Source organism: Theropithecus gelada, chromosome 6 (genome assembly GCF_003255815.1).
Source record: "Theropithecus gelada isolate Dixy chromosome 6, Tgel_1.0, whole genome shotgun sequence".
NCBI lineage: Eukaryota > Metazoa > Chordata > Mammalia > Primates > Cercopithecidae > Theropithecus > Theropithecus gelada.
In genome coordinates, this window is record NC_037673.1 from 143,520,208 (window position 1) to 143,525,769 (window position 5,562).

The window sequence follows — 5,562 nt, forward strand, 5'->3', positions numbered from 1 at the left end:
AGTGGTGAAATACACAAGTTTTGAGATTTGACCTCATCATCTCAGTCTTGGGCCTTGTATCTAGAGTGAAGATATTAGTGATATTCACTTCCTAGGGCTGTTCTGAGGGTTATATAAGAAAATGCCTATATATCTCTTAGCAAAGCCACCAGATAGTGAGAACTAAATAGTAAGAACCATGTTTTTATTACTACTGTAACCACTATCAATACCACCATTTTACTGCCACTATTGTTACTATACCATCATCCTATTACCATTACTCCTCCTCCTCCTCTTCCAACTACCACCACTACCCCCATGGCAACTACAACTACACTATTACTATCCACCTTAATACACTTTTAAAATGTCTTTTCTACATCCTCATTTTCTTATGTGTTCTTTTACTCCTTCTATTTATAACAAGAAATGAAATTGTTTTTCCTTTCAAAGGAGTCACTTGAGACTGGAACATCAATTTATTTGAGCAGGTGTGTGTCAGTGTTGCTGTGAATAAAAGGCTCCAATATGCTCTGCTGACATATTTCATGAAAAAAATGAAGTGTGGGTTGTACATAAATTCATATTTTCAGCTCAAGTCCCACTTCCTTTCAAAAGCCTTTGGCCCACATTGATGTCTGCCTTCTCTGAAACAGCAATCATTATATTCTCTAATTCTTCCATGTTTGTGAAACTTATTTCCCTGATCAATAAGCCGCCTGTAGGCAGACTTTAATACCATAAACATAATAGGCGTTCCACAAATATTGATATGTGAAGATGGTATTGAATAAGTCAAGACTCTGAGCCCTATAAAGATATTTATTTGCTCATGTAACCTAAAATCCAGGGATAGGTCAGGGACAGCAAGGTCTGGGGGCTGCCATCAGGGTTCAGTCTCCCTCTCTCAGATCTGCTTCCCTCTCTCAGATTTACTTCCCTCTGCTATTTCCAGGTATGCTCATACCTTGTGTTAGAGGGCTGTGCTCATATTCTCACAGCAACAAACGCAGTGGAAAATACACTTTCCCTAGCCGCTCTGCCCCCCGGGTTCATGCCATTCACCTGCCTCAGCCTCCTGAGTAGCTGGGACTACAGGCGCTTGCCACCACGCCCGGCCAATTTTTTGTATTTTTAGTAGAGACAGGGTTTCACCGTGTTAGCCAGGATGGTCTCGATCTCCTGACCTTGTGATCCACCTGCCTCAGCCTCTCAAAGTGCTAGGATTACAGGCGTGAGCCACCGCACCTGGCCTGTCTCATGTTCACTTCTAATGCAAAGAGAAAAATATCTTTCTCAAGATCCCATGAGAATTTCCTGACTTCTCATGGGCTGGAATTGAGGTTTGTGTCTATTACTGAATCAATCACTGCCCAAAGTAGTGGCATACACTGATGGGTTTAGGTCTAGGGCACATGCTCCATCCCAGGGCGGATATGGAGTAAAACAAAGCACAGGTCCAAAAATAGAGAAGGGGTCATTCCCAGAGGAATATCCGATCTGGAGTCAGAAAGGGAACTATATATTGGGTTCATGGAAGCAGCAAATGTGAAACATGCCTCTCCCTTTAGATAATGTGTTTACCTATCATCTTGGCCACAGTGCCTAGTATAGTGCATCACACATGCTGACAAGATGCTTAATAAACGTTTGCTAGAGGGAGGGAGGAAGAAAAGTATTCACTATGCTAGATGAACCATTGATTTGAAACTTGTAACAGTTTTGCATGCATAAGTCAACCCCATCTAATACATATTTGAAACAGGATTTGGAATTTCAGAATATAAAGTTACTCATTAGTGTGATTAGCTTCAGCCTGTGCCAACCAGAAGTTTTCCATAAGCATTAGCTCTTTGCTTTCTTACTTGAAATGTTTCTTGGTAAAAACACCAGGAAAGAAATAATTCATGTCTGAATATGGCAAAAATTCTTAGCTCTTGGCTCCTGGAATTATACATTGAGCCCTGGAGCCATACGATGCAAGAAATACAGCCTTTCTTTTCTTCTTCTTCTTTTTTTTTTTTTTTTTTTTTCTTGAGATGGAGTCTCGCACTGTCCGCCGGGCTGGAGTGCAGTGGCGCAATCTCGGCTCACTGCAACCTCCACCTCCCAGCTTCAAGTGATTCTCCTGCTTCAGCCTCCCAAGTAGCTGGGATTACAGGTGCCCGCCACCACGCCCAGCTAATTTTTTTTGTATTTTTAGTAGAGACGGGGTTCCACTATGTTGGCCAGGCTGGTCTCAAACTCCTGACCTTGTGATCCGCCCGCCTCGGCCTCCCCAAGTGCTGGGATTACAGGCATGAGCCACAGCACCCGGCCCCATTTTTGAAAGAATTTTAAATTGCCCCTTAGAGAATCCGCTGGAGAACTGATTTAGCAGGGCCTTGTCGAGGTAATTTACCTTCCATTTTCAGCTCTACTACACTTTTGGCCCAATGGGTTTTTAATGGTAATAATGCTCTCTTTGCATAGGGGGTTAATGACAGAGTAAAAATAGAAACGAACCCCACTTCAGTGTTGTTTCTTCTAATAAGGTGCCATAAATATAATATGAGGTTCATTCTTATCTCACTTTTATCTGAACATGAACATGTGCTATGGTTTGAATGCCCCCTCCAAAACTCCTGTTGAAATTTAATTGCCATTTTGACAGCATCAAGATATGGGAATTTTAAGAGGTGATTAAGTCATGAGGGCCCTCATGAATAGATTAATGCCATTATTGAGGGGAGTGGGTTACTGTGGGTGTGGGTTCCTGATAAAAGGATGAGTTTGGCCACCTTCCCCTCTCTCTCATACATACTTTCTTACCCTTCTGCTTTCTGCCGTGGGATAATGCAGCAAGAAGGCCCTCACCAGATGGAGCCCCTTGATCTTGGACTTCAGAACTGTGAACCAAATAAACCGCTGTTCTTTATAAATTTCCCAGTGGTGTTCTGTTATAGTAATAGCACAAAATGGAATAAGACAACATGGGAATTAGATATTATAAATTCAGAACCATTGATTTTCTTATGCCCTGTCAAAGCCACTTAACTCTCCTTGGCCCTTCACGGTACTGCTCATCTCTTCCATTAGCTACGAACGAGAGGTGAACTTAGGTCCCTCTGACAAGGATTAATGAATCAATACCAGTAAATTCCTTCCAAGACTGAATTCTTATAAGTTCAACTTTTTTTCTTGTAGAAGGAAAATTGCCCACGTTCAATATACTTTTTATTCAAAATTAACTTGAATTAATTCTGTCTACTCATGAAGTTGGAAGCTAAGAAAAGCCACACTGTTGAAGAGTCAGCAAAGATGTGTTTTAGAATTTAACATCACTGGTAGGTAATATCCTATTTGTATGATAAAAACTGAATTTTGGGCTGGTAGCAGTGGCTCCTGCCTGTAATCCCAGCATTTTGGGAGGCCGAGGCAGGTGGATCACCTGAAGTCAGGAGTTCGAGACCCGCCTGGCCAACATGGTGAAACCCCGTCTCTACTAAAAATACAAAAATTAGCCAGGTATGTCGGTGGGTGCCTGTAGTCCCAGCTACTCAGGAGGCTGAGGCAAGAGAATTGCTTTAACCTGGGAGGCGGAGTTTGCAGTGAGCAGAGATTGTGCCATTGCTTTCTAGCCTGGGCAACAGAGCGAGACTCCTTCTCAAAAAACAAACCAAACAAATACTCACCTATAGAAACTTAGCTAGGGAAACATCAAAACTCTATAAATTTTTATTTTTAAGGTAACTATAACATCAGTATTAGTTGCTAGATGGTTTGGTGATAGGCTACTGAGTGAGGTGGCTGACCCGTTTATGTAGTAACAAAAAGAAACAGATGAGAAGTGGGAATTACACTGAAAAAGGCTCGAAATGATGTTACTGGCTGCTAATTTATTTTTTAGCTTAATATACTCCACTACACACAGGACATCACTCTGCTGAATTATTGTTTGCCACTGTCGTTTTTGGAAAGATTAAAAATTGTTAATCAATGTTAAGTGTGAATGCTTTGACCAAAGAACTTTAATTAATTTTCAAGGGCTCCAAAGACTACTTCTGGCTTGATGTAGAGAATTTAGGAAAAGAATAATGGATGCCACTAGACGTCTACTGAAACAGAAATATATGGTAGTAGATTTTGTACAGAAATGGGCTTCAGGATACAATAGGAAATAAAATAAGCATTTGTCAGTGTATGAGATTCTGAAACTTGCTGCAAACAGAAATGATATAGAAAAAATGAAGACTAAAATAAATATGTTATACAAGAACAATTTCAACATTTAAAACAGATAACAGATTTTCCTAATTTTCAGAGTAATAAATTTTCATGAAATACATTTTGGAAAATTCTTAAACATTTCAAAAAGATTAAGGCCGGGCGTGGTGGCTCATGCTTATAATCCCAGCACTTTGGGAGGCTGAGGAGGATCATCTGAGGTCAGGAGTTCCAGACCAGCCTAGCTAACATGGGGAAACCCCATCTCTACTAAAAATACAAATATTAGCCATGCATGGTGGCAGGCACCTGTAATCCAAGCTACTCAGAAGGCTGATGCAGGAGAATTGCTTGAACCCTGGAGGTGGAGGTTGCAGTGAGCCGACATCGTAGCACGGCGCTCCAGCCTGGGTGACAGAGTGACAGTCTCAAAAAAAAAAAAAAAATTAAAATTATCTAATTCCATTACTCAGAAATAGTCACTTTATTTCAGTATTTTTTTCTTTCATTCTTACATGCATTTATTTCTTTTTTGAAAACTCTTATTAAGCCTTTAGGAAAAATTTGGAAATTCAAGGGAATATAAAGAGATTTAAAAATCATTCATAATTCTATCAGCAAGCAGTAACCACTGCTAATATTCAGAATATATTTGCTTCTAGTATTTTATTATGTATTTTTGCATAGCTTTCATATAAAATTCTGTCATTTTGTTTCCCTTAAAATTGCAGCCATGCAAACCAGCAATTCCAGTTATGGGTATTTATCTCAGAGAAATGAAAACTTGTATTTAAATAAAAGCCTTTACATGAATGTTCATAGCAGCTTTATTTGTAGTAGCCCAAAGGTTTAAACAATCCTAATATCTTTCAATTCTGAAAGGTCAAACTGTGGTATATCCATGCCATAGAACACCATTCAACAATAAAAAGGAAGAAGTATTATACATGCAAAAACTTGGATTAATCTGGAGTGTTATGCTGAGTCAAAAAAGCCAATCTTAAAAGATTAGCTACTGAATGTTTTTATATAAGATTCATGAAATAAATTACAGAAATGTAAAGTACATCACTGGCTTCCAGGAGAAGTGGGACAAGGAGGTGCTGTTTCTATAAAAGGGTAGCAGGAGGGATACTTATGGTGGAACTGTTCTGTACCTTGACTGTGTTGGTCTTTACATGAATATAGATACATGTTATAAAATTACACAGAAATAAGCGCGCGCGCATACACACACACACACACAGTAAGTACATGTAAAACTAGGAAAACCTGAATGTCAGTGGATTGCATCAATGTCAATTTCTTGGTTATAATATTACAGTATAGTTTTACAGGTTGTTGCCATGGAGGGAACTGGGTAAAGCATGTATA